This window comes from Rutilus rutilus (genome assembly GCF_951802725.1).
Source record: "Rutilus rutilus genome assembly, chromosome: 5".
NCBI lineage: Eukaryota > Metazoa > Chordata > Actinopteri > Cypriniformes > Leuciscidae > Rutilus > Rutilus rutilus.
Genome location: NC_140213.1, coordinates 2155665 through 2170376, shown reverse-complemented (window position 1 = coordinate 2170376; position 14712 = coordinate 2155665).

Sequence of the window (14712 nt, the reverse complement as noted above, 5' to 3'; positions counted from 1 at the left end):
GATGTTCGATAATTATAGCCTATACTTTTTAAATATTGTTTATCCTTATTATTATTTAATGGGCCTAACCATAAATTAGAAACAAAACACCTAAGTGTACACTTAGAAGAGTAAAAATGACAGAAGGTTACGTTAATTCAACTTTATTAAAACTGCATGGCAATCAATTTGCACTTCCAAAAGTCATACATTTGTGAAAAAAAACCCCGAAATAAACGAATATACAAATTTATTTTAAGTATAATAAAATAAAACATAAAAAAGCAAAGGCAGATCAGAACATTTAATGAACAAAACCGGGTTCAGAGTAGCCTACATGGCAGACAGGGGAGCGTAGTCGAAAACCGGGCGATAAAGGTCGGTAAACGGATTAACGGAATCAGTCAGGAGGATCCATCCACAAATCCAGAGTAGGCAAACTAAATAGCAGACAAATCAAAGGAAAAACTAAACGTGTGCAAGCGGTTACCAAACATTTTTTTCTCTGTGAGTTTTCAAAAAAAGGAAAAAAACATTAACGTGCACCAAGTCTATGCCGCGGTCTGTTTGGTTTCCATGGTGACGCGTCTAGCTTGTTACGTGACACACCGCAGCCACAACAGCGCTGAATGAATGATGATCTGCTTTTATGTCATTTTTCCTTTTTTATATTTGTTAGCTATGGCATGAAATATCTGATATTCCGATTGTCAAATATATGCAACACAATATATATAAAGCAAAGTATTGCAAGAAAAAGGCAAAATGAATGCGATCTTAAGACATTTTTTTAAATACTCGACGGGCCGGATTAAACAGCCTAACGGGCCGTATGTGGCCCGCGGGCCGTAGTTTGCCCACCCCTGTTCTAGTCCCTCTTTCCTTCAGTGATTCTGATTGTTAACAGCAGGTGTTCATCAGTGTCTCAATTAACTTCGAAAATGAACTGAATTAACTATGAAATGATTCACTCAGTCAAGTGGACTATATTAGTGAACTAATGTAGGGAATAGTGAATGAGGGTATAGGGTGTGATTGGGAACACAGCCTCTGAGTGTCGACTTTGAGCGCTGTTAATTCAACAGTATATTCCTGTAGGCTACGTTCTTGAAAATGACAAATATCACCCAGAATGCATTATTTCTACGGTATATTGCTGTTTTAATGGAAAACAGCATGTTACTGTAAAATGTGGCCTTTTTTTACAGCAATTTTTTACAGTATATGTATATATATATGTAGATATATGCAATATCATTTGCTCCACAATGCAATGATCTTTCATCAGCACCGAATGGACATTGAATGGAGTGTAGCTGATATCTGGTTCTGCTTTGACCAGAGCGCTTCAGTGGTCATGGCCTTCACTGTAATACGATCAGCGCTACACAGATTAAAGCGCTACAGTTCCCCTCTTCTAAGGGTCTCATTTGGAGATATCACTAATCTTCACGCAGCTCTTCGTCTCTGTCACCATGCCTTTCTAAAGCCAGAAGTGTCCTGATATCGTCCTGCTCTTCCTCCTGCGTATTCCCTGTCTCCGCTGACATCCCCATTAGGACGTTCCAGTTGATGAATGCCATGCAGATTATCAGAGGACCGTCTCTCTCCAGATCACTGTACCCTTCACATCGCACTCGCTGTCTGAGCAGAACCAGCTAATAGTTATTCATGAGGTTTTACAGTGACCTCGCGCCGGACACGGAGAGGCGCTTCTACATCTACTGAAGAAAAGGGAGAGATTATGAGTCAGCGGGAAGAAGGAAAAGCCTCTTTAAAATCTAGTTGTGCTCATTGAAGTCATGTTGGCTTCATATGATTTTGAAAAACTTTTATTCCAATTTCAAGAACAGTTTCAAGTAAGTGGCTCATAATGTCTTAAAATGACTCAAGTGTAAATCTTAATCATTATGTTCAGAATTGTTTTTAAATATTTATATATTTACCAATATTAAGTCATGAGTCACAAGTTGTCGAGGATTAAGTCACACATTAAGTCACAGTCATGAGGGTTTGGGATTTTCTCTATGATATTTACTGTTTACTGTTTTATTAAATTGTTTGCACGATTTTGATTTTCACAGACAAAGTTTTTCAAATATGATTAGACAGTAAAGCAATGTTGTTAATGCGTTTTGAAAAAAATACTGTAATGAAAGGTTTTAAACTAACTGAAGGTTTTATTTTTAATAATTTGATTGTTTGTTTTTATGATTTTCTTTCCTTTAATATGATACATAACAATAAATATGATAATAAAAACCCATAATGAATTCTAATACAGAAACTAAAAATGTGCAAACTTTGAACGTTGTTTCAAATAAATTAATGCACTGTAAAAAAAAAAAAAATGTAAAAAAAAGAAAATTGTAAATAAAACAAAGATTATAGTAGTATGTTTTACAAGAAAATATTATTTCAGTCTTCTGTGTTACTTGCTGTCATGATTTCCTTTTGTTTTCAAGGACTTTTATTTTGTAGTGTATTTTCTGTTCCCATTGTTTCCGGTGTTTCCTTCCTGTGTTTAGTTCCTGTTTACATTCCTCTCCATAGTAGCCCTTGTTCGTTACCATAGTCATTGATTACCCTCACCTGTGCCTTGTTACCCTAAGTGTTTATTACCTCTGTTTACACCTGATATTAAGATGTGTTTTGGTCGATCGGATCACAAGTAGTCGAGGGAGACACATACCTGTTTTAATCTATCTCTTTTGACCACTTGTTTCTTCAACAAACAAAAAAATCATTATAGATCCGAGGGAAAAAAAAGAAAGAAAAATAATCACATGATGGACATGTTTTTCACTCTAATTGTCCTTTTGACAGTCTGGTCCATTTGTGTTTCTCTTTTAGGCCTTCAGAACTCTCTCCCAAATATCACTGAAATCTTGACTTGTCTCCAGAAATCCAGGACTTGCTGTGTACTGAATAATATTCTTGTAAAACATGTAGAACGCTGTTCTAATTGCCTTCATCTGCTCGTTGCCCCTTAACAAGACCATCTATCAGTAATGTTTATTCTCACATTGTCAGCATTGAACTGGAGGAGTTTGTGCCATCAATCAAAAGAAGGGACACCGAGGCATTCATGCTGTCTGTTACTGCAGAGATAACTGGTGCTTTAATTACAATGCCAAACCCTCCATCGAGGAAAGATCAGACAGTAATGTAGGCTATAAAAATAAGCTAAAACCATAGCCAAGTGATTCCCCTTTAAACCAAAGAAGCTTGACCCAGTGCTGTGCTGTAATAGACTGAAGCCCAGAACACTGTCTTATAAAACAACTATAAACCTCTGTTTTCAAGGCTTTACTGTACATGTAAATGGGGGGAAAACATTTTTCTTATTAGTCCGATCTATTCAACTGACTGATGAGATGATCTGATGATCTGGTCACAATCCTCAGGTTAGAGTTTAGGAAGATTAGAAATACAGAGAGTCATTCGAGCTACTCTATTTTTCAAAAGGAAGAGCAACAGGTTAAAAAGAATAAATGTAAGAAGAGTTAAAGGTTTATGGTAAGATTTATCACAAAGGCTTTTTTTATTATTATTATTTTTATTATTATTAATCAAAACTACTGTAAAAACAGTAATATTGTGAAATATTATTCCAGTTTAAAATAGTTTTTCTATGTGAATGTTCAGCATCATTACTCTAGTCTTCAGTGTCACATGATCCTTCAGAAATCATTCGAATATGATGATTTGATGCTCAAGAAATATTTATGATTATTATCAGTGTTGAAAGCAGTTGTGCTGGTTTATTACCCTGGTAATTTTTTTTTTTTTTTTTTTTTTTTTTACCTTTATTTAACCAGGTGAGCACGTAGAGAACACGTTCTCAATTGAAACGGCGACCTGGCCAAGATAAAGCGAAGGTGCAAGATAACATAAAGTTACACAAAGTACACAAGGGGATAAAAATTATGAATAAAATACAAGTTTTCTAGGCAGTAATAAAAGCAGCCTTGGTATGTAAACAATTAGTGCATCATAATCTACAATAAAGGATCGAAATGATAAAAAATATCAAGGCAACTACATAAGTAGTAATAATACTGGGCATAATTGTGTAAGGAGAAATTGTGCAAATAGCATACAACACACAAACAGAGTGCATGAGACTCCAGAGTAATCCAGAGTTCTCGCGAGAGCACAAGTTGAGTTTGCTCAGCGAGTTAGCGCTGTGACGTCGAAGTCATTAGTAAACATTGCAAGATGGCTATGGATGAACACCAGTTGTTTGAAACGCTACAATGAACGAGTTAGACTCGGCTTTTTATCTAAAAGAGGAACTGAAGACGGCGCTCGAATCATTCCTTTGAAAGACGGGCGTTTTTGCTGTTTTGCCGACCGGATACGGCAAGAGTCTAATCTACCAGTTAGCTGCGCTGGTAGCAAAGCGTATGAGGTTTGTTGTGATTGGTCGTAGTGTTATCCTATTGCGTGCAGTGATATTTTCAAACGCGTGCTTGGTGCCGCCCCTCGAGCTGGCCGAGTTTCATTAGTCGACGCCAGACCATTAATCTTTCAGATTTAGGTCTGGATTTCCAGGCTACTGGTTTATATTTCTGTGGAAACATTATTTCCCAAGTTATTTGATGAATAGAAAGTTCAAAAGAACAGCATTTATTTGAAGTTGAAATATTTTCATTACATTATAAATGTCACTTTTGATCAACATAAAGCGTCCTTGCTTAATAAAAAAATATATGTTTTTCCAACATATGTGGATGCATATTGTATAAATGCTGTCAGATGACTGACCATATGAAACTGAATAAATAGAGAATTTATAGTAAGATGGCTGAACAGAGCCAACAACTTTAATAATAATGCACTTTTGTTGTTTTTCAGAATTTTTCTATTTAGGAGAATCTCCGAGAGATACACAAAGGAAAAGAAGAGTGAGAATGACAGCGCCGTGGAGAGCTGAGATTACCAGGCTGATAACAAAACCTTTGCTCCAACACATTCACATCACACAATTGCAAAAGCTGTCATTTCCATGCAAATAATAATAAAAAAAAAAACACAGAATACCAGTTGTCTTCCATATTTTGCGAGCCCTTCCTTTTCAAGCCATGCTGTTTTATTTGATTTTGCATGCTGGAGCGTTCAAAGTTCCCATTCAGCGTTACTTTCGAAGGACTTTGCCATAGTGTGTGTGTTCGTTCTCTCTCTCTCTCATGTTGTGTGTCTCCTTGTCCTTTCGTTTCATCCACTCCACTGCTCCGCAGGGATACAGATGGTTGCGATAGCAGTCACATTTGTGTTGCTCAAGCCCTGATCATATGCCAAGCAGTGCGACAACCCCATTAATCTCCCTTATCAGTGTGGCAGTCGAGCGAAGTCCTGCTCTGCACACTTTGCATGAGGCCAACGCTAACCAGCGGAGGTAGAATAAACTCGCTGATTTACCCGTCTCTGAATCACCTCGGCAGAATGGACATTCCCTCGCTTCTGCTCCTCTTGACCTCTCCGTTATTGTATTTCTTTCAAAACGCTTTCTTCTCCCCCCCTTTAAACCAGCGGCTTGACAATTTCGTAATTTGTGTCGTGTGATAAAAAGCTAATTAACTTATAGAAGATGTCTTATCGCCTCCGCTCCTCCACGCTAACAGCCGAATGACCTTGATAAAATCTGCCGAAGTGCATGTTGATTTTCTCAAGTTGTTGAAGCCGTACTGTTAGTCGGTATGAAAAGGGAATGATTAATGGCGTTGAGCGCTAAAAGATGTGAGAAGATGGCTTAGATAAAGAAAGCCTTGAGCCATTATTGTCCAACGAGTGTTTTTTGTAGACGCTGCCGCTGATAAGCTCTGTGGAAAAAACATTTGCAATGATGAACATGTACAGAAGGCCCGTCATTATGAAGAAAAACCATGATCTGACCACACAAACTTATTATTATCATATGGACACCAGTGTTGGGGGAAACGCATTACAAGTAACTTGAGTTATGTAATCAGATTACTTTTTCAAGTAACTAGTAAAGTAACGGATTACTTTTAAAATGTACAACAACATATCTCAGTTACTTTGTCAAATAAGTACCGCAAGTTACTTTGTTTTCCCATTTATTGACTGACAGCTCTCTTGGCCACAATGCTGAGAAAAATCGTAAGTGCAGAGGCGTTGTGTGTGTGTGTGTGTGTGTGTGTAAACATGATGGTTATTGTAGGTCTAGACTAAATGTGAGCGTACATTTACTCATCTCACTTGCACAAAAAAGATTCAGTTTTCATCAAAATGAATAAAATCAGTCAAATGTAAAATCAGACTATATGGAAACCTCCAATAATTAAATATGTTAAATAAAACAAATATTTGTAAGCATTTAATCTCACTTTATTGACCAAAGTACTTTATACTGACTACTAAAAATGACTTTTTTATTGGTGAAGTAAGTGTTGAAAGTTGAAAGTTTTGTTTGATCTGCGTGTGAATTTGCACTTCCTTCAGCCTGAGGCGTTTTATTTCAATTTTGGTGTGAAAGGGTCTTTACATTTGCCAAAAATAACACTTTTTTTTGTTCTAAAATGCCCAGAACAGGTGAGAAAAAGTAATGCGAAAGAAATGTAATGCATTACTTTTATTAAAAAGTAACTACGTTAAAATGTATCCCAGTGGCTGCAGGTTTGTCCATATTTTAACCATATTTGGGTAGAAACATCCCTGCATTTTCTGGAGTGTACATAATGCAATTAGTTACTTTTTAAGGGAGTAACTTTCCCCAACACTGATGGACACAACATATGCATGTGTCAAATACAGCAATGTTTCATCCGTGCACATCTGATATGCTCTATGGAGCAGATTTCGACATCATGCTCACCACAGCAAGGTCAGAAGTAATTAGTGGAGCTTCTGTGTTATGGAAGAATCATTAAAACGAAACGATTTTTAGTTCCTGGAAGAGGTGAACACTACTGTGATCAAACCCACCGAGGCCAACGTGTGCCAACGGTGCTTCACAGAGCAGATTTCCTCAGATACTTTTGTTTGCTGGATATATTGGGATTCTGCTGTCCATGCAGGAAATTTATCTCTGTCTGCGATTTTGTGCTGTCTCGTTTAGAGCCCTACAGCTTAGCTAGCTGAGCTAGCAGAGGAAGAACGGGAATAAAGGCACATTTGTTTTAGTTAGGACCAGCACACAGGACAGTCGAGGACCTAAATAGCTTTTCGGCTGTGGAGACAGGCTTCAGGTATTTTTCACCGGCCACCGGGGGTTTGGGTTACAGTGACCTGGCTGGTGAATGATGCTCTTTTTCACCACACAACCAGAGAGCAGATGCTAGCTAAACGAGAGGAATCATTCCTGGTCCGGTCTGGTGTTTTCTCTCTCCACGAGGCCTGATGTTGTTGCCACTCTTTCTTCAGAGATCAATGTGTTTTTTATTCATTCAGGAACTTCTCAGAGACAAATCTGTCAATGACATGATACTCAATGTAAAAAAAGAAAAAAAAAGAAAAAAAAAAGTAAATAAATAAAAAAATGCAATTCAATGCATTCAAGTTTTTTTTCTTAAAGTATAAGGCAAAAAAATAATAATAATAATAATAATAAAAAATACATTAAAGTCACCATGAAATCAAAATAGAAATTTTAAATTCATTTAAAAAAAAAAAAAAATTATGGAATATTGCTGTGTTTATTATAAATTATGTGTTTATTATACAATTATCTGTTGTAAATTCATGTTTAGTTGGTTTCACTAGTTGGTTGCAGTTTCACTGGATATACGGCACAATAGTGAAGAAAACATGAGCACAACTTCTGATTCATGCCAAACTTCATAAATTCATTTCTGAATTGATTGTATTTTGATATTTATTTGATAAGGCATAAAATCAAAAAGGCATGACAAACTCAAATAATACATTTCTATGAACTTTCCGTGTGTTTTTTAAAAGCATAAGTTTCAAAAGATTTGGACACTTTTATGTCATTGACCCATGCACAAACATAGACTGGCAGATGCTAATTTAGACTTTGTCTCATTACGAGACAGAGAGCATTTATGTAGACATATGATTTATTTGGCAGCTTTTCTACATGCTAATTACACAAGAGGTGTTTCTACCTCCTGGCTAACCTCTGTCCAATGATGAATGAGATTTGCCTTTTCTGGCCAAGTGAACTAATGACTATACACACACACACACACACACACACACACACACACACACACACACACACACACACACACACACACACACACACACACACACACACACACACACACACACACACAGAACTGAAAGGTTGGAATATGCTCATCAAAACCTGTATTCTTCAAATCATCAGGATATCATCATTTGAAGCCACCTAAAGTGCTTTTATTGCACTATATTTTACAGCATTTTATATAAAATGAAGCCACTTTGTAAACAGCACAATGATTTTAATGTGCTTTTTATTTGCTCATTAAGTTTCATAATGAATGTGTCATTAGACTAATTTTGCGATTCCTCCTCATCTTGTGACTTGGGAGTAAATAAGAGAGTTTGAGACATGATTTAATGATTCTTTCATTCATCTAGTGCAAAAATGGCACTAGAGTTAGTGAGTTTGATTAATTTCCGTGAAACTGAGGTGATTAAATGCTTTGGGGAAAAAGAATATTGCTACATATTGCTGTTTTTAGTGAGTATATGTAAATAAAAATGAATAAATATCATTCCTGTGGTCATTTAAATGAAAAACATTGTGGACATCATGACCTGATTATTTTTCTAGCTTTAACCTTAACAAAATGACCTGACAGTCTCCTTAGAATTGCTTAAAAGATACAGTATATAAACCAATTTATTCAGCTCAACCCAAAAATTAATTATAGAGAACTTTCAACACCACAAGTGGAACCAAAGTGCTGTACAGAACAATATAAAAGAGAAAATAAAAACAAAAACAATGCAAACATATGACATACACAGCTTACAAAGCATTTTCGAATGCTAAAGAAAACAAGTACGTTTTAAGCGCACTCTGAAAAACACCCAATGAAGGAGAAGATTTTACAGAGCCTGAAAAACATATAACAGCACTTTGTAATGATTTCTGTATCGTATGGGTAACCAATGTAGTTTGATTAACACAGGAGTAATATGCTCTCTCTTCTTAGTATCCGTTAAAAGTCTGGAAGCGGAGTTCTGAGGAAGCGTCAAACGAGAGAGAGAGGCCTGACTCACACCCAGATACAACACATTACAGTAATCCTTCTGGAGAAACAGCCTTCTCCATATCTTCAAAAGAGAGGATAGTCTTCAATTTAGATATTGATCTAAGATGGAAAAAAACTATTCTTAACAACAGCATTTAAGGTCAGAGTCAAAAATGACACCAAGGTTTCTCACGCTAGACAGATTTTTCCCAGGAAGGCAGTCACCCTCCACACACCCCTTACTTCCAAATAAAATCATATCGGTCTTATCTTCATTTAATTGGAGAAAGTTATTCGCCAGCCAGCACTTAACCTCAGTCAAACATTCATGCAGGGACTGAATGACACATTTATGCCCATGTTTCAGTGGTAAATCAATGTGAGAATCATCCGCATACAGATGATACTGAATCCCAAATTTCTCAAAAATAGAACCTAGAGGGAGCATATAAAGGGGAAATAAAATTGGTCCCAGTATAGAGCCCTGTGGAACCCCACACACAAAAGGGGCAATAGTAGAAGAATAATCCCCTAAACAGACTGAAAAGGTCCTATCTTTCAAATAGGAAGAGAACCATTTCTGGCCTAAGCCCTGAATACCAACCTGATCCATAAGACGATCAATGAGAATATTATGATCAACTGAATTAAATGCCGCGGTAAGATCTAACAAAAGTAGAACAACACAGTTTCCAGACCATGGCCTGTCTGAAAATCAACGCCTCGTAGGATCTCATTAGAGACCCTCAAAAGAGCAGACACTGTACTATGGCCAGCTCTAAAACCTGACTGGAATCTACCGGAAATGTTATTCCTCATTGAAAAGTCATTAAGCTGTGCATTCACAATTTTTTTCAGTATCTTGGATATAAAAGGCAATTTCGAAATGGGACGAAAACTACTCATGTCAAAGGAGTCTAAGCCGTTTTTTCTTTTCTTTTTTTTCTTTTTTGAGAAGGTGCTGAATAACCGCATGCTTAAAACTAACCGGAACAACACCAGATGACAAACTAATGTTCATAATAGCCCAAAAACTTGGGCCAATGGGATCAAGTACCTGCTTAAACAGAGAAGAAGGAAACACATCACCAGGAGACCTGGCTTCATATGAGCAATTATATCTTTAAGCCGCTGCAGAGAAACAGGCGTAAAACAGGTCAGTTGATTATAAGGGTCAACAGAGGCAATAAAGTCATTGCTAACAGATGAAATCTGTGATCTAATTACATCAATCTTACCAATGAAAAAGTTTAAGAACTCTTCACACATATCAGCAGAAGGAGTGAGTGATGGATAGCAGTAGGGTGAAGAACAGCATTTACAGTAGAGAAAAGTACACTAGAATTATGACAGTGTCTGGAGATGATGCCAGAAAAATAATTTGATCTAGGCAATTTAACAGCTCTTTGATACTCGTTCCAACGGCTCTTCAAAATCTCATGAGAGACCTGTAGTTTATCTTTAACCCATTTGCGTTCAGCCCTCCTACACTCCTGCCTAAGAGCACGGGTTGGACTGTTCAACCAGCGCTGCGATTTGACCTTTTCCCCCTGATTTTGACAGGAGCCACAACATCTAAAATATCTAAACAAGAAGAGTTAAACTGGTCGAACAACTCTTCTAAACCCAAACAGGGAGAGGGGGACTCGGTCAATGAAATTAAAGGAGAGACCTCAAAAACAGCTGGAAATGGCAGAAACAATATTACCCAGCGCACCTCAAGACTAAAAAGTCTTATGATCAGAAAAACCAGTATCAGCAATCTTCACTACCGACAGAGAATCCCAGAGACTATACAAGGTCAAGCGTATGACCACCTTCATGAGATGGACCAGAAACACATTGTAAAAAATCAAATGACTCTAATAAATGTAAAAGTTCTTTGACCAGGGGCTTTGAAGGGCAGCACACATGTATATTGAAATCCCCCAAAATTAAAATATTACTGTAATGTAAATTGCATATCATGTAATTATTCATAAACTAATATTTTTCTACTAATTCTAAGGAGACTGTAAGGTGTGCGTATATATATATAAATTATTATTATTATTTTTTTTTTTTTACCTACATGCATTTCATAAAACAATAACATTGACATGCATTTTCTGGTTAAATATTTTGGCTGCTGGGACTGTTAACATGAACTTATACAATAAGCAATACTTCTACAGCATTTATTATTCTACGTATCTAACATCAGTTATGAATGGACAATGAACAACTGCATTTTATCAACTAACATTAACAAAGATTAATATGCTACTAATGCATTAATTAATGTTTGCAAATGATACTTTATTTTAAAGTTTTACCAAAGAATACCATCTAAAATATAGAGATATGCATATTTTAACTACATGAAGGAGGGTATGAGATCAAATATTTCTATATGACTTCAACGTCTGACATTAAAACAGCAAACTTTGCTTATGCTCTCAAAAATATCTTCTTGTGTCTTTCTTCATCGATCCCATCTCTGTCGTTCGCAGAGTTTTGCTCCGTCTTGCTCAACAGCTTCTATCTTCCCTTCTCTCTTTCATTAGTGTTCGGACCAGCTGAGATTGACAATACTTCTCCTTTATTCTGCAGGCTCATCTTTCGCTCTCTTACCAGAGGACTCGATCACTGCAATCAATGAACTGATGCTGTTGGTTTAACACCAGCGATACGCTGACACACACGAGCATCTGTGACACACCCCCCCCCCCCCCCCCCCCACACACACACACACACACACACACACATCTTGTACATCTATCTTTATGAGGACATTCATTGACACAATGCAATCTCTAGCCGCTTACCCTAACCTTACCCATCACAACTAAGTGCCTAACCCGACCCCTGACCCTAAACCGACCCTTAACCTCATTATAACCTTATCCCTAAAACCAAGTCTTGACCCTCAAACAGGCCTTTAAAGGCTCTCAGAGACTGAGGACCGGCCAAAGTGTCCTCACTTTACTCTCTTTGTCCTCACTCCAATGGTCTAAAACTCAAACTGGTCCTCACATATATAGTTGTACAAGTACACACACACACACACACACACACACACACACACACACACACACACACACACACAGCGACTGCTGGGTCATGATGGCATTGAGGGAACTATAAAGTCTTCTGTTATTAGGGGTACAAGCACGAACCCTTGTATATTTATAAGGATTTTCTTATTTTCCTGCACTAAGAGACAATACTTAATACATAATACAGTGCATAGTATATATAGTATACTGTAGTTGTAATATATAGTGTGCCATTGTTGGACACTAGGTGGCGTTATAATAAGCACCTTTGCATTGTGGTCCATAACTCTGGAACTGTAATGGCTAGAGACTCAAAAAAATAATAATTATCCGCAAAATGTATCTCTCCGATTTCATTTCCGTCATGAAAATGTTTGGGTTTTTCGAAAAATCTCCTTTTTCTAACTCCTCCCAGGCCGTTGGTCCATCTCCCAGGAAACTTGGCACGCATCTTCCGCATACACTCGTGACAAAAAGTTGTCAAAAGAATACTGATTTGTCAAAACAATTTATTAAACCGTTAATTAATAAGCCAGGCAATGGCCATTTACAGGAGTTGATCTATATCTGCTGAGCACAATGTCCAATCTTAACAAAACTTGACACACACTATAGACACCAGGATGCACAGTTTTGTAAAATGCTGCCAATAGGGGGCGCTACAACTGAAAAAACACTTTAAATGCAACCGTTGTGATCCATGAAGTTTAACACTGGTATGCATCATCTTTAGTGGACGTCCTGACTAAGCGGCAACCTTTCTGTCTCTCTCTTGAATCCAACACTGAAGTGATTAAACTGCAGTTCATCGACTGGCCACTAGAGACCGGCTGCAGAAGAGAGTCAATCCCATAGACCCTCATGTTAAAATGCCCAACTTTACAGCTGAAAAAACATGTTTACAGCCTGGTGCAAAAAGAGGTTTTGGTCTATATAGCTAATTTTGCCCTTCATGACGACTGTGAGGGGGGTGATTTGTTTTTATAACTCATCCGTTTAAATTATATTAAAGTATATTAAGTAGGGCTGTCAAAAGATTAATCGTGATTAATCGCATCCAAAATAAAAGTTTGTGTTTACATAATATATGTGTGTGTACTGTGTATAATTATTTTGTATATATCAATACACACACATGCTTGTATATATTTAAGAAAAATGTGTAATTTATATATAAAAAATTTATATTTATATATAGTATAAATTATATATAAATATATACAGTATATGTATGCAAATATTTCTTAAATGTATACATGCATGTGTGTGTATTGATATATACAAAATAATTATACACAGTACACACACATATATTATGTAAACACAAACTTTTATTTTGGATGCAATTAATCGCGATTAATCTTTTGACAGCCCTAATATTAAGCTTAAAGTTCTGCATAATTAAGGGCGTGGCCACTTGAGTGACAGGTGGATTGTGGTTAGCATCACGTCACCTCAGCTAATCCGCCTCTTTGCCCATTTTTGTTTATCCGGGAGTGTACGGGCGGCCAAGATGGCGACGGCCGGCTCCGCCCACTTTAGGCTTCAAATATGCTCTTCAGAAACACTACGGGTGACGTCACGCACACTACATACATATTTTTTTACAGTCCATAAAATAAAATAAGAAGTCCATATTATTTAACTTTTTTTTTTAAATGTTATGGTCCTGACATAACCTCTAATATGATTAAAAAAACATGGCCTCATGAGCCATCTGTGCTTGGGCCGCGACAATCACGGCTTACGACTCTATTTATTTACATTGTTTTAGGAGATTTGTATCACTGAACAGAAAATGAAGGGAACTTTCTATTGAGCAGCTCTTCGCTAGATTCCCTCTGATTGGAAATCAGTTATCATTGAGAACATTCAGTAGACAAAATCAAGCAAGATTATTATTAGCAGAGCAACATAATAGAGCAGATGTGAAACATCTGGGTTATCCCATTTTGTACTTCAGCCTTGAAACCCAGATGTCGGCTCTATTATGCATGAGGATATATACGCACGCTGAAATTAAGGAACTCAAAATCTATATAAAAGTTTTAGAATCCAGAAACAACTAAGAAATAGTTTATGTAAGAAGTTTTGCTTCCAGGTCACTGATTAAACTTCTATAACCTTTTTACACATTAATTTTTTGAAGTACGTTCACTTCTGCAATAATGAGAGTTAACAGGTTAAAGCGGAGATGGTTCGGCTCCACTAGACCTCCAGTCAAACATATTTACCCATGTGTTAAATTAGATTAGGCACAAGAGCCACTGTTCATTTATCTGAGATTGCTATGTATATAATCTATAAATTAGGCAGCTTTTTAATTTCATTTTATATTATTTTATGATTAATTTTTTTATCAGGCTTTAGATTAACAGTGAGCCTTCAAGCAGAAATCTGAGTCCTCAGCACTTTAGGCCGACTTTTTCATGGAGTACGTGAGGGGCAAATGTGAGCGGACACACACACACACACACACACACACACACACACACACACACACACACACACACACACACACA